The following is a 23,034-nucleotide window of genomic DNA, read 5'->3' on the forward strand; positions in this document are numbered from 1 at the left end:
AAAGGATAAAATGTAAAAAGCAAAGGTGAAGATCACCATCACTCTTGCATAAAGTATACGACAAGAATAAAAGATAGGCCCTTCGTAGAGGGAAGCAGAGGTTGTCATGTGCTTTCATGGTTGGATGCACGAAATCTTAATGCGAAAGAACATCACTTTATATTGCGACTTGTGATATGGACCTTTATTATGCAGTCCGTCGCATTTATTGCTTCCATATCACAAGATCGTATCAAGCTTATTTTCTCCACACTAATAAGTCGTACAAATTTAGAGAGCAATTTTTATTGCATTCAACAATGACAACTTACTTGAAGGATCATACTCAATCCATAGGTAGGTATGGTGGACTCTGATGGCAAAACTGGGTTTAAGGATATTTGGAAGCACAAGTAGTATCTCTACTTGGTACAAAGAATTTGGCTAGCATGAGGGGGAAAGGCAAGCTCAACATGTTGGATGATCCATGACAATATACTTTATTTCAGATATAAGAAAATATAACCCATTACCTTGTCTTCCTTGTCCAACATCAACTCTTTAGCATGTCATATTTTAATGAGTGCTCACAATCATAAAAGATGTCCAAGATAGTATAGTTATATGTGAGAACCTTCTCTTTCTTTATTACTTCCTATTAATTGCAACAATGACCAAAACTATGTTTGCCAACTCTCAACAACTTTTATTCATCATACTCTGTATAAGTGAAGTCATTACTCTCCATAAGATCCATATGATCTCTTTATTTCTTTTTATTCTTTCGTTTTCTTTTATTCCCTCAAGATCAAAGTAAGATAATCAAGCCCTTGACTCGACACTAATCTTTATTATATATAGCTCACGGACTCGATTACATAGAAGGATCATAAAGCAAAACTCAAAACTAGAGAATACCAAAACTTTATTCTACTAGATCAAGGTATTACTAAAAGGAACGAACTAAGAAAAACGGTAAAGATAGGAGTGTGATGGTGATACGATACCGGGGCACCTCCTCCAAGCTTGGAAATTTCCAAGGGGAGTGCCCATACCCATGTGATTATGTCTCCTTCTTCGGAGGTGATGATGATGGAGTTGTTGATGATGCAGGCTTCTTCCTTAATTTGCACTTGAGGATGGAATTTTGCTCCCTTAGATCATCGATCTCCTGCTCAACGCTTAATATCCTTTTGCATAGTTCTTGTTTGTTCTCCTGCAAGAAACGAAAAGGGATAAACTCGATCTTAGGTTTCTTTGCTCTATCAGGGAGGCTAGACTTTTTAAACTCCACATGCATGTCCCCAGGATGAGGTAATGGGGCTTCATCTTCATTTGAGCTCGTCTCCTCCTTTCCCTTAGGCACGTAGTCTTCTTCTTCCTCAGTGGTCCAACCATAATGCTCCAAGTCCCCGTAGACCTTAGGGTCTGCAAGGTAATCAGCCACATAGTTTTCTCCCTCCGAATCCTGGGACGACATATTGCTCTAATCTGCGGCAGAAACAACTCAAAACAAAAAACAGAGGATTTCGTCGTGGTACGGTGGTCAAAACCTTCGGGAGATTATATAATGAATTTTATCGACTAAAAGAAGTATCATGCAAGAAAACAGAGTCCGGAGAGCACACAAGGTGCCCACGAGGCAAGGGGCGCGCCCAGTGGGGTAGGGCGCGCCCTCCACCCTCGTGGATGCTTCGTGTCCTTCCCAGACTACTTCTTATTTTCCTATTTTATTAAATATTCCAAAACAGAGGAAAATTGCTATTAGAACTATTTTGGAGTCGGCCTAATTACCGTACCACATACCTATTCCTTTTCGGAGTCTGAAACATTGTGGAAAGTGTCCCTTATGTATTCCTCCGGGGTCACGGTTTCAATAACATTAGTTTCAACATTTATTGGATTACCTGAGATATAATGTTTGATTCTTTGGTCGTTCACCACTTTTGGATTTGTGCCTTCGAAGTTGTTGATTTTTATGACACCAAAACGATAGACCTCCTCGATAACATAAGGACCTCCCCATTTAGAGAGGAGTTTTCCTGCAAAAAATCTTAAACGAGAGCTGAAGAGCAACACATAATCACCTACGTTAAACTCACGCTTTTGTATCCTTTTGTCATGCCATCTTTTAACTTTTTCTTTAAGCAGTTTGGCATTCTCATAGACTTGAGTTCGCCATTCATCAAGTGAGCTAATGTCAAATAACCTCTTCTCACCAGCAAGTTTGAAGCCATAATTGAGCTCTTTTTAATGGCCCAATATGCCTTATGTTCTAGTTTGAGAGGTAAGTGACATGCTTTTCCATAAACCATTTTATATGGAGACATACCCATAGGATTTTTATATGCAATTCTATAAGCCCATAATGCATCATCAAGTTTCTTGGACCAATTCTTTCTAGATCTATTAACAGTCTTTTGCAAAATTAATTTAAGCTCTCTGTTACTCAGTTCTACTTGGCCACTAGACTGTGGGTGATATGGAGTTGCATTCTATGATTAACATCATACTTAGCAAGCATTTTACGAAAAGCACCATGAATAAAATGTGAACCATCATCAGTCATTAGGTATCTAGGGACTCCAAACCTCGGAAAAATAACTTCTTTAAGCATCTTAATAGAGGTGTTATGATCACCACTACTAGTTGGAATAGCTTCTACCCACTTAGTAACATAATCAACAGCAACTAAAATACGTGTATACCCATTAGAGGAAGGAAACGGTCCTATATAATGAAAGCCTCAAACATCAAATGGTTCAATAACAAGAGAATAATTCATAGCCATTTCTTGACGTCTACTAATATTACCAATTCTTTGACATTCATCGCAAGACAGGACAAACTTACGGGCATCCTTGAAGAGAGTAGGCCAATAAAAACCGGATTGCAATACCTTATGTGCAGTTCTATCTCCAGCGTGGTGTCCTCCATAAGCCTCGGAGTGACACTTGCATAGGATCTGTTCCTGTTCATGCTCAGGTACACAACATCTAATAACACCATCTACTCCTTCTTTATAAAGGTGTGGGTCATCCCAGAAGTAATGTATTAAATCATAGAAAAACTTTTTCTTTTGATGGTATGTGAAACTAGGTGGTATAAATTTAGCAACAATGTAATTAGCATAATCAGCATACCATGGAGTAGTACGAGAAGCATTTATGACAGCTAATTGTTTGTCAGGAAAGCTATCATCAATAGGTAGTGGGTCATGAAGAACATTCTCTAACCTAGACAAGTTGTCTGCAACGGGGTTCTCAGCCCCCTTTCTATCAATAATATGCAAATCAAATTCTTGTAGTAGGAGAACCCATCTAATAAGTCTAGGTTTAGCATCTTTCTTTTCCATAAGATATTTAATAGCAGCATGATCAGTGTGAACAGTTACTTTAGAATCAACAATATAAGGTCTGAACTTATCGCAAGCAAATACAACTGCTAAAAATTCTTTTTCAGTAGTAGCATAATTTCTCTAGGCACTGTCTAGGGTTTTACTAGCATATTGAATAACATTTAGTTTCTTATCAACTCTTTGTCCTAGAACACAACCTACAGCATAATCACTAGCATCACGCATAATTTCAAACGGTAAATTCTGATCAGGTGGTTGAACAATAGGTGCAGAAATCAAAGCTTTATTAAGTATTTCAAATGCTTCTACACAATCATCATAGAAGACAAAAGGAATATATTTTTGTAAGAGATTAGTCAGAGGCCTAGGAATTTTTAGAGAAGTCCTTAATGAACCTCCTATAAAAACTGGCATGACCAAGGAAACTTCTTATACCTTTAATGTCTTTAGGACAAGGTATCTTTTCAATAGCATCAACTTTAGCTTTAGCAAATTCAATACCTCTTTCAAAAAATTTATGCCCCAAGACAATGCCTTCATTAACCATAAAGTGGCACTTCTCCCAATTCAAGACAAGATTAGTATCTTCGCATCTCAATCATCAAAAGAAGATCCATAAATGGAGAAGTCATCCATGAAAACCTCAACAATGTTTTCACAAAATTCAGAGAATATAGCCATCATGCATCTTTGAAAGGTAGCAGGTGCATTACAAAAACCAAAAGGCATACGTCTATAAGCAAAAGTACCGAAAGGATAAGTAAAACTGGTCTTTTCTTAATCCTCTTTTGACACAGGTATTTGACAGAAACCAGAGTAACCATCTAGAAAGCAAAAATGTGTATGTTTGGATAATATTTCTAGCATTTGACGAATAAAAGGCAAAGGTTAATGATCCTTTTTAGTAGCTTTATTTAATTTGCAGAAATCAATTACCATCCTATAACATGTAACAATTCTTGGCAGGATCAATTCATCTTTGTCATTAGGAACAACAGTAATACCTCCCTTCTTAGGGACACAATGGATAGGACTTACCCACTAACTATCAGCAACGAGATAAATTATACCTGCCTCCAGGAGCTTTAGTATTTGTTTTCTTACCAATTCTTTCATCTTAGGATTTAACCGTCGTTGGTGATCAACAACTGGTTTGGCGTATTTTTCCAATTTTATTTTGTGTTGGCATAGAGTGGGACTAAAGCCCTTAAGACCATCAAGAGTATATCCAATAGCAGCACGGTGCTTCTTCAGAGTTTTCAATAATTTCTCCTCTTCCTGCTCTAAAAGGTTAGCACTAATAATAACAAGATATATCTTCTTTTCATTAGGATAAGCATAATTAAGAGTATCAGGTAGTGGTTTAAGCACAAACACGGGATCACCCTTGGGTGGAGGAGGATCCCCTAGAATTTCAACGGGCAAGTTATGTTTCAAAATAGGTCCCTGTTTGAAGAACACTTCATCTCTCTCCCTTCATTCATTCATAAACATATCATTTTTATGGTCTAGAAAATATTGTTCTAAAGCATCATTAGGAGGCACGGCAATAGAAGCAAGACCAATAATTTCATCCTTACTAGGCAATTCTTTATCATGGGGTTGTCTACGAAATTTAGCAAAATTGAACTCATGAGACATATCCCCCAAACCAATAGTAACAATATCCTTTTCGCAATCTATCTTAGCATTAACAGTGTTCAAGAAGGGTCTACCAAATATAGTGGGACAAAGGTCATCTTGTAGGGAACCAAGAACAAGAAAATCAGCAGGATATTTAACTTTCCCACACAAGACTTCATCATCTCTAACAATCCCAACTGGTGAAATAGTATCTCTATTGGCAAGCTTAATTGTAACATCAATTTCTTCTATCTCAGCAGGTGCAATATCATGCATAATTTCTTTGTATAAGGAATGAGGTGTTGCACTAGCACTAGCACCCATATCACATAAGCCATGATAACAATGATCTCCTATTTTAACAGAAATAATAGGCATGCCTAGAACAGGTCTATGTTTATTCTTAGTATCTGGTCTAGCAATTCTAGCAGCTTCATCACAGAAGTAAATAACATGCCCATCAATATTATCAGCCAAGAGATCTTTAACCATAGCAATACTAGGTTCAACTTTAACTTGCTCAGGTGGTGTAGGTGTTCTAGTATTACTCTTATGAACCACAGTTAAAGCTTTAGCATGATCCTTTATCCTAACAGGGAAAGGTGGTTTCTCAATATAGGTAGTAGGAACAATAGGATCATTATAAGTGATAGTCTTTTCTTCAATTTAATAGGTTCAACTACTTTTACTTCAATGGGAGGATTATATTTAAACCACTTCTCCTTAGGGAGGTCAACATGAGTAGCAAATGATTCACACAAAGAAGCTACTATCTCAGAGTCAAGTCCATATTTAGTGCTAAATTCACGGAAAACATCAGTTTCCATAAAAGATTTAACACAATCAAACTTAGGTGTCATACCTGACTCCTTACCTTCATCGAGATCCCAATCTTTAGGGTTGCGTTTAATTGTTTCCAATAAATCCCATATGAATTCAAAAGTCTTCATCATAAAAGAAAAAGTACAAGAAGTATCGAGCATGCAGCGATTGTTGAGAGAAAGCCGAGCATAAAAAATTTGAATAATCATTTCTCTTGAGAGCTCATTATTGGGGCATGAATATAACATTGACATAAGCCTCCCCCGAGCTTAAGTGATGCTTTCTCCTTCGGGAGGCCAAACATTATATATATAATTACGATCACGATGAACAAGATGCATAGGATAAAACTTCTGATGAAATTCCAATTTCAGTCGGTTGTAGTTTCATGATACCATATCATCATATAGCCTAAACCATGTCAATGCCTCTCCCTTCAAAGATAAAGGGAAGACCTTCTTCTTGATAACATCCTCAGGCATACCTGCAAGCTTAAATAATCCACAAACTTCATCCACATAGATTAGGTGCAAATCAGGATGCAATGTTCCATCCCCTGTAAAGGGATTAGCTAGCAGTTTCTCTATCATACCCGAAGGAATTTTCAAGTAAACATTTTCAGTAGGTTCAGTAGGTTGAGGACCAACTCTTTGCTCTACTGGTCGGGGTGAAGATACCCCGAACAAGCCCCTCAAAGGATTATGTTCCATAGTAACAAGTGACAGTAAATTTCAGCACACTATATAAATTTTTCCTTGCCAAGTTCCACTTACCAAAGGCGCTTCACTCCCCGGAAATGGCGCCAGAAAAGATTCTTGATGACCCACAAGTGTAGGGGATCTATCCTAGTCCTTCCAATAAGTAAGAGTGTCGAACCCAACGAGGAGCAGAAGGAAATGACAAGTGGTTTTCAGTAAGGTATTTTGTGCAAGCACTGAAATTATCGGTAACAAATAGTTTTGTGATAAGGTAATTTGTAAAGGGTAACAAGTAACAAAAGTAAATAATGTGCAGCAAGGTGGCCCAATCCTTTTTGTAGCAAAGGACAAGCCTTGACAAATTCTTATATGAAGGAAAACACTCCCGAGGACACATTGAAATTATTGTCAAGCTAGTTTTCATCACGCTCATATGATTCACGTTCGTTACTTTGATAATTTGGTATGTGGGTGGACCGGTGCTTGGGTACTGCCCTTTCTTGGACAAGCATCCCACTTATGATTAAACCCTATTGCAAGCATCCGCAACTACAAAAGAAGTACTAAGGTAAACCTAACCATAGCATGAAACATATGGATCCAAATCAACCCCTTACGAAGCAACTCATAAAATGTGGTTTAAGCTTCTGTCACTCTAGCAACCCATCATCTACTTATTACTTCCCAATGCCTTCCTCTAGGCCCCAACAATGGTGAAGTGTCATGTAGTCAACGTTCACATAGCACCACTAGAGGAAAGACAACATACATCTCATCAAAATATCGAACGAATACGAAATTCACATGACTACTTATAGCAAGACTTCTCCCATGTCCTCAGGAACAAACGTAACTACTCACAAATCATATTCATGCTCATAATCAGAGGGGTATTAATATGCATATGGTATCTGAACATATGATCTTCCACCAAATAAATCAACTAGCATCAACTACAATGAGTATTCAACACTACTAGCAACCCACAGGTACCAATCTGAGGTTTTGGGACAAATATTGGTTACAAGATATGAACTAGGGTTTGAGAGGAGATGGTGTTGGTGAAGATGTTGATGGAGATTGACCCCCTCCCGATGAGAGGATCGATGGTGATGACGATAGTGATGATTTCCCCTCCCTGAGGGATGTTTCCCCGGCAGAACAGCTCCGCTGGAGCCCTAGATTGGTTCCGCCAAGGTTCCGCCTCGTGGCAGCGGTGTCTCGTCCCAAAATCTTGCTTATCATTTTTTCCAGGGTAAAAGGACTTCATATAGCAGAATATGGCCACTGGAGGACTGCTAGGTGGCCCACGAGGCAGGGGCGCACCCAGGGGTAGGGCGCGTGAGGGAGTCCTAGATTAAGGGGTCCTCGGACAGCCGGACTATATGCATATGCCGTACTGTTGGGCTATGAAGATACAAGATAGAAGACTTCCTCCCATGTCCGGATGGGACTCTCCTTTGCATGGAAGGCACGCTTGGCGGTTAGGATATGAAGATTCCTTTCTTTGTAACCGACTCTGTGTAACCCTAGCCCCCTTCGGTATCTATATAAACCAGAGGGTTTAGTCCGTAGGACAAGGACAATCAGAACCATAGGCTAGCGTCTAGGGTTTAGCCTCTACAATCTCGTGGTAGATCAACTCTTGTAATACTCATATCGTCAAGATCAATCAAGCAAGAAGTAGGGTATTACCTCCATCGAGAGGGCCCGAACCTGGGTAAACATTGTGTCCCCAGCCTCCTGTTACCATTAGCCTTAGACGGACAGTTCGGGACCCCCTACCCGAGATCCGCCGATTTTGACACTGAAATTGGTGCTTTCATTGAGAGTTCCACTATGTCTTCACCTTAAGGCTTGATGGCTCCTTCAATCATCTACAACAAAGCAGTCCAGGGTGAGGTTTTCTCTTCGGACAGATTTTCGTATTCGGCGGCTTCGCACTGCGGGCCAACTCGCTTGGCCATCTGGAGCAGATCCACGGCTACGCCCCTGGCAATCAGGTCAAGTTTGGAAGCTTGAACTACACCGCCGACATCCGCAGAGACTCGATCTTCGACGGATTCGAGCCCATGACAGCCGCGCCCTGCCGCCATGATGAATATGACCTAAATCTGTCATCAGACTGCGCATGTAATTGCTCTGGCCCTAGATCTAGAGCAGAGAGTGTCGTCCAAGGACGGGAAGCTCAACCTCGCTACGGAGGCTGCAGACTCAGCGGCGCTAGAGCCGAACACAGATCTGGCCTCCAATGAGGCATGTGTCAGAACCTCGGACTCGTCTCCGGCCATAGGCTCCGAACCGCATGTATCCGCACCCATCGAATCTAACCGAGCGCCGATCTTAGAGTTCAGCTCCGCGGAAATCTTCCAAGACTCACCCCTAGGAGATGTTTTAAACTCATTAAAGTCTCTCCCCTTGTCAGGAGATTCTTGGCCGAACTATGTCTGGCTTGAGTGGGAAGCGGACGACTAAGAACTTCATTACCAACCAACCACCCACATGATAGCCACTGGCGACGATCTGACCGACATGCTTGACTTCGACTCCGAAGACATCGATGGTATGGACGACGATGTCCGAGAAGAACAGGAACCACCGCCCACAGGGTGCTGGACAGACACCTCTTCATACGACATATACATGGTGGATACACCCAAAGAAGACAATAGCGATGACAAAAAGGATCCAGTTGAGGATAAACTTCCTGAGAAGCAGCCAAAGCACCGACGTCAGTGGCGCCACTCTAAATAACTCCATGGTAAAAATAGCGATACTAGCACAAGAGAAAATAGCACTCCGGACGATGTCGAAGACAACGAAGACTCCGCCAAGCCAAGTTTAGAACAGGCTGAACGGGAAGACGGGCGAGCCAGCCCCGATGAACAGGACGTGAATGACAACTCGGAGCATAGCAATTACATGCCTCTCTCCAAGGATGAGGTGAGCCTCAGCAATGAAGAATTTATCGTGCCAGAGGATCCTGTCGAGCAGGAGCGTTTTAATCGCCGGCTTATAGCCACGGCAAAGAGCCTGAAGAAGAAGAAGCAGCAGCAGCTTCAAGCTGATCAAGATCTGCTCACAGATAGATGGACTGAGGTCCTGGCAGCTGAGGAATACGGACTCAAAGGCCCACCAAAAAGTTACCCAGAGCGCAAATTGCTACCTCAACTCGTTGACGAGGCGCTGGAGCACGGCACTACCAGTGTGTAATGCGGCTGACTGACCACCGCATGGCCGAAATAAAATGGCAATTCAGCCCGAGCACCAGCCGACACTGCCTCGCCGAACCAAAAGAAAAAAATAGCTCAGGGATGCACACATGACCTGCGGTACGAATTGGAAAACAGAGCTGGACAAACCAGATCGATCTATGGATCGCGGGGGTGCTCCCCGATGCACAACGATGGCCACCATGCCGGATATAACAAATACACACCTTTCCGGGCCAAATACAGCAGAACGGCTCCATTCGAGCTGCGTCTCGACGTAGCCCTACACAGAGGTGCCGCACACCCCCTATGCTTCACCGATGAAGTAATGGAACATGAATTCCCAGAAGGCCTCAAACCCGTAAACATTGAATCATCTGATGGAACAACAGATCCCGCGGTATGGATCGAGGACTTCCTTCTCCATATACATATGGCCCGCGTGATGATCTCCATGCCATCAAGTATCTCCCGCTAAAACTCAAGGGACTAGCTTGGCACTGGTTGAACAGTCTACCTGAAAACTCCATTGGCAGTTGGGAGAACCTGGAAGATGCATTCCTTGAAAACTTCCAATGCACTTATCTGCGACCTCCGGATGCTGATGACTTAAGTCACATAATCCAACAGCCCACAGAGTCAGCCAGGAAATTCCGGACTCGGTTCCTAACTAAAAAGAACAAAATCTTCGACTGTCCGGATGCCGAAGCCCTAGTGGCCTTTAAGCATAACATCTGTGACGAGTGGCTCGCTCGACACCTCGGCCAAGAGAAGCCGAAGTCCATGGCAGCCTTTACGACGCTCATGACTCACTTTTGTGCGGGCGAGGATAGCTGGCAAGCTCATAGCAACAACACCTTAAGTAAATCGGGCACTTCTGAAGCCAGAGATAGCAACGACAAGCTCCGACGCAGTAGACACAAGCATCGAAATGATGCGATAACTCTGAAGTCACGGCCGTCAATGCCGGATTTAGTGGCTCCAAGTCTGGTCAGCGGAAAATACCATTTAATAGAGACAATCCGGGCCCATCCAGTCTGGACCGCATACTCGATCATCCATGCCAAATCCACGGCACCACTGATAAACCAGCCAATCATACCAACAGAGAATGTTGGGTTTTTAAACAGGCCGGCAAGTTAAACCCCGAAAACAAGGAAAAGGGATCGCAAAGCGACGACGGCGAGGAACCCCAGCCACCGAACATATGGGGACAGAAGAAGTTTCCTCCCCAAGTTAAAATGGTGAATATGATATATGCTACCCATATCACCAAAAGGGAGCGGAAGTGTGCACTAAGGGACGTCTACGTGATGGAGCCAGTCACCCCAAAATACAACCCGTGGTCCTCCTATTCGATCACTTTCGATCAAAGGGACCATCCGACTAGTATCTATCATGGTGGTTCAGCCGCACTAGTGCTAGACCCTATCATTGACGGATTCCACCTCACACGCGTCCTCATGGATGGTGGTAGCAGCCTGAACCTGCTCTATCAGGATACAGTGCGCAAATGGGTATTGATCCCTCAAGAATCAAGCCCACAAAAACCACCTTTAAAGGTGTCATACCAGGTGTAGAGGCGTGTTGTACGGGCTCAATCACACAGGAAGTGGTCTTCGGATCCCGGGATAACTTCCGAAGTGAATAATTAATCTTCGATCCCATCCCCTTCCGCAGTGGTTATCATGCATTGCTCGAACGAACTGCATTTGCTCGTTTCAATGCGGTGCCGCACTATGCCTACCTTAAGCTCAAGATGCCTGGACCTTGCACTACAAAAAAAGACACATCCGTGACATTTTGGGCCCAACGAATTTTTTTTCTGTCGTACATATGACACTTCTATGACGATAATTGTGACAAAACCCGGTATCATCATAGATGTGGTGGGCTCCTACTTCTATGACAAAAAATCATGACAGAAAATGGGTTTTTCGTCCTGGGCGGGCCGGAGACGCGGCTACATGACATTCTTTGGGCCGTCCATGATGGAAAAAACCATGGTAGAAGCGAGGGGGAGGAAAATTTTGGGGAGTTGCCGGTTACGGTGGGAGGTCCGGGGCCGAGCGATGCGCGTTTCTCTCGTACATGTAGGCGCGTGTGTGCGAGGCGTTGGCTCTAACTGAACCCGAGCGAGGCGTTGGGATCTAACTCAACCCGAGCGATTGCACTGCAGGCTACGCGTTACTGAACCCAAGCGATCGATTGATGGCTGTTAACTGAACCCAATGGAGCGATTCCTTTGGTACTGCTGCTAACTGAAGCCATTTTGCGGTACGCCACACCCCTCCCGATGAACAGGACCCCCGTATCGACCGTAGCGCTCGAACACAAGTCCGTTTCGTCCGTTTTGCGGTACGCCACACCCCTCCCGATCAACAGGACCCTCGTTTCGACCGTAGGAGGTCCGTTTCGTCTGTTTTGCGGTACGCCTCACCCCTCCCAATCAACAGGACCCCCGTTTCGACCGTAGGAGGTCGTTTCCTCCATTTTGTGGTACGCCACACCCCTCCTGATCAACAGGACCATGTTCCGAGCGTGGCCGGTCGAACACAAGGCCGTTTCCTCCATTCTGCGGTACGCCAGGCCTCGTTTCCATTGCCTGTTCCGTCCAAGCCGGTTGGCTCCCACGTGTTCTGTTGCCTCCCGATGAACACGACGCATTCTGTTGCCTCCCCATGAACACGACGCATTCCATTGCCTCCCCATGAACAAGACGACGACGTTGTTTCTCCGTTCCGACCCAACCATGTACGTATGCGCGAGTAGGCATTCGAGACCGTGCCCGTATGTACGTACATGGCCGTATTTTCTTTCTTGCACCCTCGCCGCTGTAAGTACGTGTACATGCTACATGCGCGCCTCTACATCAACCAGTATGTACGTACACGTTCGCGACCAGAATGACAACGCTATGTATGCTTCGACCAGGTGGGTCCCGATTGTCAGACACGTCCTTGCCTGCGAAGATGTAGCTGGTGGGTCCCAGCAGTCAGGGGGGTGAATCATTTTTTTTTGCCCGGACGCACTTCCTTGCGTGCGAAGATGTAGCTGGTGGGTCCGAACAGTCAGGGGGGCGAATCATTTTTTTTCGGATGCACTTCCTTGCGTACGAAGATGTAGCTGGTGTGTCCCAGCAGTAAGCGGGGCGAATATTTTTTTTTGGACGCACTTCCTTGCATGCGAAGATGTAGCTGGTGGGTCCCAGCAGACAGGGGGGACGTTTTTTTCGTGAAATATGGTGGCCCGTCTGGTGGGTCCCCGCTGTCAGTTGGAGGAATAATTATTTTGCGCATAATAAGGAGGCACTTCCTTGCTGCGGCCGTGGACCCAGCTGTCAGCCTCTCCATGTATAGTCCACGTCCGATGGAAGCCATTCCTTGACCACTTTGACCACGCCGCGCCGAGAGCACCAGGGCGGTGGACGATGGTGAGGCCTAGGAAGGGGATGACGCGGAGCCGAGGAAGACGCGGCAGTGGATGCCCACGCGTAGAGGAGTATGAGGGTTCACTCGTTTGGCTGTGGTGTGAGGCTGCCGTCGCTGCAGTATAACAGGGCGTGTGGGTGCGTAGAGGGATGGCCTGGCCAGCGGTGGGGGTAGTAGGGGGTGGTGAGGCCTCCGCAGCATCACAGCCGGCCATGGGCGGAAGGAGCAGGCGGCATGACCAGCGCTGCTTTGGGCAGCTGGAGAGGTTGAAGAAGCACTACGGCCGTTGGATGGACATCGTACGATCACTGGAGCTAGAATCGTTAACATATTGACTAAAGTTGACAAAGGCCTCCGTCCCAGTCAACTTAGTAGGCCCACAAGTCAGCCTCACACCAAGGTTGGTCCCAGCTAGCAGGGGGTATTCATTTTTTGTGCGTAATAAGGAGGCACTTCCAGTGGGTCCGAGGTGACAGCGGGGGGAACGTTTTTTTTGCGAAATACAGTGAGCCGTCCTGTGGGTCCCAGCAGTCAGGGGGAAACGTTTTTCTCGCGAAATATTGGTGGCCCGTCTGGTGGGTCCCTGTTGTCAGGTGGAGCAATAATTATTTTCCGCGTAATAAGGAGGCACTTCCTTGCGGCTGCCGTGGACCCAGCTGTCAGCCTCTCCACGTACAGTACTCTTCTGATGGAAGTCGGTCGTTGACCACATTGACCACGCCGTGCCGAGAGCACCACAGCGGTGGACGATGGCGAGGCCTAGGAAGGGGATGAAGCAGAGCCGGGGAAGACGCGGCAGTGGAAGCCCGTGCGGAGAGGAGTACGAGGGTTCACCGGTTCGGCTGCGATGTGAGGCTGCCATCGCTGCAGAATAACAGGGGGCGTGGGTGAGTAGAGGGATGCCCTGGCCAGCAGTGGGAGTAGTAGGGGACGCTGAGCCCTGCGCCACAGCATAGCCGGCCACGGGAGGCGGGAGCATGCGGTCCCGCCGGCGCTGCTTTGGCGGCTGGAGCAAGAAGATTAGAGATTAAAGAAACACGACGACCGTTGGATTGACATCCAACGGTTATGTCTGCTAGAATCATTTGTTGATGTAGTATATAATAACTAAAAAAATCTTGCATACACGTCAACTAAACAGGCCCACAACTCAGACCACTCCCTCTTTTTTTAATAATTTATATATAACTCATGGCAACTTCTTATGCAATTTATTGCAGTCGTTTTTTTGGTTGGCCAGGGCCAATTTCGCATATTTCTATGGGTTCCAAACTATTTTTAATACCGAAATGTCAAGCCAGATTTAAAGTACTTTGAAGATATATTTAAATTAGGTTAATGCCCAGTGAAATAGGAATCTGAAAATGTGAAAAAAAATCAGAAATTAGAAAGTAATTGCCAATTTGTCATCTGTTTTTATATTTACAACCCATTTCATATTACTTTCTAGATTTGCAGGCGTCTTGAAAGAGTTGCAGCCCATCAGGGCGTAGACAAATAAGTAGGCCTGGATTGAGTATTCTTCAGAAAAAATAAACTGGGCTCATTTTCACAAAGAAAAAATAGCTGGGCTGGTCACATGGTGAACATAAAATATAAGCCTAGGCTAGACGACCACAGCCCAGTTCAAACCCTGCTCCGTCTCAACAATACCAAACAAAAAAATACTGCTCGAGTAGCTACGTCCCAGGTGTCAGCCGATCTTGTGTTGTTCTCTTGTCTATTGACTATATACGCTCACAATGTCGTGGGCCCCAGATGTCAGGAAAACACTAGGAGGAAGCATTTTATTTTTCCATACGCTGACGTGGTGGGCCCCTACTATCATCCTCTCCACGTACTTCTGCTGATTCCTATTGTTTGTTGACCATGTTGACAACGTGAGAGGGTGGCACCGTGGCGAGCGCACCAAAGCGCACGGAGGACGTCGGCGTTAATGATTTAGGAGACAGTGGGGCGGCGATGCATGCGCTGAGGCGCAGCCAGCCGTGGGAGGCGGAAGTAGGCGGCCCTGCCGGCGCTGGTTTAGTTTTGGCGGCTGGAGGAAGACAGGACTGAAGAAACACGACGGACTGTAAAAGCAGCAGGAGTACTTAACAACCTTAACTGAAACCAGCAGGGGCACTTAACAACCAAAGCTGAAAGCAGTATGAGTACTTATACAGGTTCAACCGTACAAAGCACACCTCGAACAGTGCGACTTTGCCTATAGTTAACCAAGGGTGAGGCTGCCAAGCCCCAGGACAAGGCCCGGGCGCCACCCCGCGCATCCACAACCTTCTGAAAGCGGCTTCATCTCGCAATGTGGTCAATAAACAGGATATTCGCTTTAGATCCATGGAAAAGCATGAACATAATCTTCTGTCCTATTCTCCAGGATTGACGGGCCTTCATTATTTGATACCACCCCTGAATAAGTATCTTTTCACCTCCAAGGGGAATTGAGTAGGTCGACATAAACATCATGTTGTGACCAAGCGCAAGTCTGACCCGACCATGGTCAGGCATCTGTATAGGAACAATAGAACTCGGCAGTTCCTGTTTCAAGAAGATCACAGCTGTAAAACTGTGTATAAGCAATAGTTTGTGAACAACATATATAACAGAAAATATCTCGTACCATAAGTTTCTTGACATAGTTGGACCCGTTCAACGAGTGCAGGAGTGGCACATATATCCCACGTGGCCTTCCACCATTGAAACGCCCCACAAGGACCTCAAGACGATCAATAAAGTGTAGGAACTTGTGGATGTCGATCCAGTCAACTTCAGTGCCATTAGTAACAGCCGAGTTATTACAGAGTAACAAACGAGCAGACTGCTTAACTCTGAAAAAACCTACACGTGCCACCAATTATAAGAAAATATTAGTTAGAAGTAGCAGCTTCGTGAGATATTCGTTGCTACTTCTAAAGTTAAATTGTGATTAGTTAGACAGAATAGGTGGATTAAGAAGTAATAGAGGCAACAAGCAAGAACCAGATACAAAACTAACATGGATGAACAATTGGAATGACGTCAGGGTGGAAGATCGCAGTGAAGATGAGACCAGGTTCTGCTATTTCCATCAACATTCGTGCGCCAGCTTTTAGTCCATAACACTTGAGAAAGCTTATCCAAGTTCGGCCATAAAAAAGCAGCGATCTTCTTGGTTCATGAACCCAACTCGGAAGCAATATCCATGGATTGTCTACACTATGACCATTAAACTAGTGTATTCAGTTATGGAAAGGCCGACCCTCTTGAGTACATGTGTTCTAGCAGAGCAAATAATACACTGCAGGAAAAATAATATGAGAACACAACATGTTCAAAAAAAACCACCCTCCCGGCTATAGAAGAGGATTCTAGGAACATACTGTGCGCATTTCAAAATGATGTGGTAGGATGAGAAGGAACAAGTGTGGTGTCTCGCCGAGGGCGCAGAAATCTATAGGGTACTCGCACTTTGGGCACTGCAACTGAAACACACTAGATTCAATATGAAGAAAAATGCATCAACGGCGGCGGCTACCATCCTAGGATTACCTGCAACCAAGGGACTTGGATTTATCGGGGATGGATGAAGAATTCGTACCTGGTTATCCATGAGAAAACCCTATGCAATCGCCGAGCGGGGGTTTTCTCTGAACAAGCAGACGAGGGAGAAGGGGATTCAGGCCCAGTGAAATATTGCCGCTTCGTCCGTCCAGCTTATTCCTAAAGCTGGAAGGGGGGTTGTGATTTGACGTCTCATTGGGCATTACTGCGGAGCTACGACCGGGGTGTGTCTACCGTGAAGTTGTGCACTCTAATTTGTGCATATGGCACGTGGACCCCGTTGCCGGTTGCCCCACATATCAGCGAAAGGAAGTCGAAAGACAGGAGTAACTAGTTAAACATAAATATATTTTTTGACAGAGAGATACTCCCTCTGTAGAGAAATATACAAATCTTTTATATCACAGGCTCACCTTCCCGAGAAATATACTCCCTCTGCAACGCACGGGCAATATGGGGGTTCGGTTTTTTTATGGGGGTTCAGCTGAGAATATAATACTCAGATAAGCTCACAGTTCTGGACTTTGGGCTGCAGGCCGACCTTGCATGTTTGGGGGGCCATGTGTTCTACCTCAGCGCTTTTCATATTGCAAGCGATCGGTACTGCGCTGGTTTTAGATGCTGTCGCAAGGCGAATACACAAAATTGAATAAAGCACGACAGCTGTTGGAATGAAATCGAACGACAGTTCCTAACCAGCAATCAGAGTTGCAATTTTATCAATGATATACCATGTGATAAATAATACTATCGTACTACTTATACACACAGGACACTTGTTTCACCATGCCAGATTATTACATCAAAATCTCTCGGAGGATAGATTAGTTCGCCAGTTGCGTGCTGCTACTGAAGAATTTCAAAGTTGATTTGGACCAGCTCTCCTTACCGAGAAAGTTCAATTTTGACATCATCCCCTACTGCAAGATATGATTTAGATTTGAACCTTGACCATCCTTTAGCATCAATCATCATGCGACCATCCTTTGTACTTACGGTATATTGAGCAGGTTCATTCACACCAAGGTTGCGCATGGTAAGAGAAACTTGGCCACGGTCAACACAGTGAATCATGTGAGACAACATGGAAAGAAAAAAGAATGAAGCACTTGGGCGGCCAATGCTTACCAAGAAGGTGGACATGTCGGTTTTTGTAAGGACTTTGGTATATGAAGTGCGAACTGCAGCCCAGTCTGTTGCCGGTGCAACTGCACAGGCCAGAACAAATGCAAGTGTTGGTGCAGGTGCCGAAGCCGCTACTGCTGCCGGAGATGGTGCTCCTTGTAGAGCTGGTGCCGGTGTCGATGCCCGATCCTCCAGTAGATCAGACTGATCTGCTGACGTGGTCGGTGCCCAATCCCCAGCTGGATCAGACTGAGCTGATGTCGCTGTCAGTGCTAGAGCAACTGCCGGTGCTCGATGTGTGTGAGACAGCGGCGATCGTGTCTAGTCTACTATGATCAGCTTTATAACTTGACTAGGATCCGTGACCGTGATCCAGTGTTTTTCTTCATTTCTTTTGAACGCGAGAAGGACTAATTGTGGTGTTTTTGTTAAACCAAACTGCAGTTCATCATAGGGATTCAGCTTGTACTCAGACAACATGCTGGTCCAATTTTTTCCAGTAATATAAATGATGGACAGTGCCTTCGTTACTGACACGACATAAGAAGTGAAACCTGCAAAAATAGCCATCATAGAGCAAACCAAACGGTTCATTCTGTGATGAATGTCACATGGCAAAACCTGCATCGTAAAATTGCAGGAAAAGAAAGAAAACATGACATTAAATTAATAAGATTTAGACAGTAAATCAATAAGATTTACTTGATGTGACACGAGTGAATCCTTACCAGGAAATCACTATGTTGAAGTACTAAACAGAAGATTGATCGTCCAACTACGCTTGGCATGTAGGGGCCCTGCCTACTCCTACAAGTAGGACAGTCCAAAGGTCATGACAAATCATGACCGAACATCCATGGGACTAGAAATCCTGGTGGGTGCGATAAACCCTGCAATGCATACAGATATTGGAGTGTAACCATAATCGATAAACTGTCCTCATAGAAAATATGATCTGGATACTTCAAAATGTACATACTGAATTGAGTGGACAGACATTAACATAGACCATTCTCAGGACTGACCACACACCAAAAGCGGCAGTATAATAAACAATACAGGGTTCACAAACACAAATCAAGTACTAAACAATAGTACTTACTACAGACAAGCAAAGTTGCACTAACTAAATGATGCAGACTATTTTTTGCCACCGACCTACGGGATGAACCCCGCATAACTGACTAGGCCATGGACTTCGTGTGAGATGTCTACATGCACCATCACCATCTTGTCAACCTTGGAGAACCTAACAGGGTGGTCTTTCCACTCATAAACATGATGATGAAAACAGGCCGCATCAGATTTGTTGGGAAGCTTTACAAGAACCACACCCTTCGTAATCGAAGGCACAACCAGGAAATTGTTGTGGTCAAGTACAGCCTCGAGAACACGCCTGACAACAATGCTATAGGAAAACACTAGTTCAGGACACGTGGCGACAAGGACACATCAGCTGGATAGTTCAGCAGTAGAACTCATTATCAGGTCTTCCAGTTCACATGGCATGACTTTGAGAACTTCATCTCCACCGCGGACCTAGTTCTAACTAAAACAGAAACCATATTTTATTACTACCTCCGTTCAGAAATATAAGATGATTTTCAATATTATACTCCATATATGACTACATATACGCACAGAAATGAGTGAACAAAGACACTAGAACATGTCTTCAAAGGCATGAGAGCAGAGGGATTACATGCAATATCCATAACACAAGTTACTGAGGCAAATATACCCTCTTAAAAGGTAGCATTGATGTTCATAAAGTACTCCCTCCGTCCCAAAATTCTTGTCTTAGATTTGTCCAGATACGTATGTATCTAGATATGGATGTATCAAGTCACATTTTAGTATTAGATACATCCATATCTAGACAAATCTAAGACAAGAAATTTGGGACAGAGGGAGTAGTTGAAAGTAATCTATAAGAAATCAGTGTCAACCTCTCGCATGTTTTGGTCAAAAGAGGAATTTAGAACCGTCATTTGGCACACTAAAATCACATGCAAGATCACCCAGAAAGTTGTACTACCAGTACTAGTACTGCATGTTAGATGAAAAAAACGATCAAGATCAAGAAAAAGGTCGTCAACAAGAGACATTACCTGGACTTGCTTAATGAGGGATCCCGGAGAGGGGGGCTTGGACAGGGTGATAGCTTTGAGCTTGTCTGCGGTAGTCTTGGCGGGGTGCTTGCGCTTCTTCGTACCATGAGCCTCGACGGTTTTGGCCAGAGCCATAGACATCACGTTGGCCGGTGCTCCGGCGTCCATCCAAGAGAGGAAGCTGAGAGAGAAGAGTGAAAGGAGGAACGAGATGAGGGAGAAGCGAAGCGAGTGGGGGTTTTGTTCAAGAGAGGAAGCTGAGAGAGAAGAGTGAAATGATGGTTGCTTCGTCCGTCCAACTTACTGCTGGAAAGGAGGGGGTCTTGTGATTTGACGGCTCATTGGGCATTACTACGGCGGTTCGATCGGGGTAGTCTACCGTCACTCTACTAAAGAGTAATTTAGTGCATGCCTGGTGGACCCAGGTGCTGGCTGTCCCACACGTCGGCGAAAGTGAGTAATTTAGTGCATGGCTGGAGGAGGATCCGCACGGTAGAGCATGTCCACTATTTTTCATTCTGAAGAAAAAAATGATTATAGCAAGTGTTTCCACTCTTACGATGGAGGAGTGCGAAACACGGCAGCCACTTGAACATACACAGTGCTCCTACTACTAGGCATGTGCAGTGGTTCATACGTCAGTACTACACAATCTTGTTGCTAGAGTAGTAAGATATGACGATAAGAAATGATGTTGTGCGCATGTCAACTACTCCTATATGTAACATAGTACCGCTTTTTCGACTGTCCGCTCGAGAATGAACGGTGAGATCAATATTAACAGAACTAGGTCCACAGCGCACGAAGAGTATGGTGCTACAGTACTCCACGAAACATGAACCATATGAAGCACATTCTATAGTGTTAGATAGGGTGTATGAAAGGTGCACGGGATGGGAGCAAAAGTTCCCTTCTCGACCCACTTTTGGGTGTTTGGCAGAGTGCATGAACCATGAAGGGTGCATGAGTCCACACTAGTGGGTTGACAAAAATACACGAAGAGGAAACAACTATATTGAGATGAGAATGCAACCAAACACACCCACACGCTTTGTGCTACAGTGGCTGATCTGCACTGTCTGAGTTTGATCCAACGGTCATGTTGCGCCGAGACATGGACATGCCCATGCAGAGGGCGCCTAAACACCACCGAGGTCCCTCTGCTTCTCGAGGCGCACGACGTTGGTGATGCAGGGTGCAACCGCTCGCAGAGCCCGCTCCCGGTCGACGGGAGCCAGCTCGTCAAAGACGGCGTCCAATGGCACAAATGGATTCCGGTGACGGAGCCCTGAAAGGATTCGCCCGGCAACGGCGACGGCAGCCCGCAACCCCTCCTTGTCCAGCTCAGACCCCACCATCACGCGGAGACGGCTCAACTCCTCGGAGATATAGGTGAAGAAGGAGACCAGGTCAGGAAGCCGCAACTCATTGAAGTCGACCGGGTGGTCGAACGGGTTTAGCCCGATGGTCGGCATCGTCGCGCTGGCACGATGGTACGCATCGCGCAGCCGCAACACGTGTGTGGCAACTTTTTTTTCGAGAAATCCAGTAGGAGAGGCTCCTACTATTTGTATATATTACTTCCCCTTTTTGTAACTGATTACTATGTCACATAGGAGAGTACATGGTGGTGTGTCATCATCCTCCCACCCCCCAGGTGGGGAGCGCAGTTATAGATGATCACCCAGAACAAGAAATGGCTATACAAAGACCAGGGGGGTAGTTTAGGCTAGTGAGTTACAAAAGTTAGTTACAAAAGATATTTGTGCCTCCTTCACCCTGTATTGAAGTAGGCCAAAGTCAGTTTTGAAGCGTGCCAACCAGGAATCAGTGCTTGGGGTGACCTCTCTGAAGTGTTTATTATTGCGCTCCTTCCACAAGCTCCAAGCTGCTGTGAGAAAAAATTCCATGAAGAGATGTCGACGATCAGATTCATTTATTTGTGTGAGCATGTCAAGCCTAGAGTCAAAATCTGGCCATGCGATGTCAATTCTCTCCCAGCAAGCTTTACTAAACGGGCATGTGAAGATCATGTGGTCCACCATCTCCTCAATTTCTTGCCCACAGAGGAGGCAGTCAAAAACCTCACCAATGTTGTAGTGATGGCGCTTCAACATGTTCCTAGTGTTTAGGCGGTCAAGAAGCAACAGCCAGCCGAAAAATTTGATTTTCATGGTGTTTTTAGATCGCCAAAGGTGCCCAAAGGAGGGGTGTCTCGGCGCCAGCCTGAAGCAGAATTTGTAGTAGTCAGCAGCTTTGAACTCCGATTGTCCCCAGGTATAGTGCCACACGTCAGCTGTGGCTGTGGATGAGCGCATGTGCGTGGTAATGGATTGCATATCCCGGACTTCCAAAAGGGCCTCAGGAGAGAGCGGAAGGTGGAAAAGGTCATGCAGCGACGTGCTCTCGAGGAAATCTTTGACAGACGCGTCTTCGTGCAGGGCAAATGAAAAGGCCCAGGGGTGCGAGGACTCCAGGGTGTTATCAAGCCAGAGATCTTTCCAAATGAGAGCAGTTGTCCCGTCCACCACCTAGACGCACGAAACACCGCGGTACTTAGGGGTAAGTTTGAGCACGTCAGGCCACCAGAATGAGCCCTCTGCATCCATGGCGTGCGGAACCTTGTCTGTGTAATACATGTCCCAAAGCAGGTGCACCCAAGGGACATCTTTCTTGTTATAGAACTTGTGAAGAAATTTCATGAGCAAAGCTTCGTTTTGAAGTTTCAGATTAATCACTCCAAGACCACCATTTTTCTTGGGCCGGCAGACCAGGCTCCAGGCAGCCAGAGAGTTACATTTATCCCCGCGCTCAGTCTTCTTATTCCAAAGGAAGCGGTGCCGGATCTTATCTAGCATCTCAACGATTTGTGGGTGTAACTTTAGAGTGCACATGGCATAAATAAGCAGGGACGTCACGGTTGCATTAAGCCATGAAAGTTTCCCCCCATACGACATCATAGAGATTGTGGTAGTGAGGCGACGTTCAGCACTGCAAACAAGAGGCATGAGGTCTTGCACCGTAGGTTTTGAGATACCCATGGGAAGTCCAAGGCACGTAAAAGGCATGGTGCCAACCGAATAGCCAAATATGGCAGCGAGCTCAGAAGTGGAATTATCGTCCTGGTTTATGGGG

This window comes from Triticum dicoccoides, chromosome 4B, assembly GCF_002162155.2.
Source record: "Triticum dicoccoides isolate Atlit2015 ecotype Zavitan chromosome 4B, WEW_v2.0, whole genome shotgun sequence".
NCBI classification, from domain to species: domain Eukaryota; kingdom Viridiplantae; phylum Streptophyta; class Magnoliopsida; order Poales; family Poaceae; genus Triticum; species Triticum dicoccoides.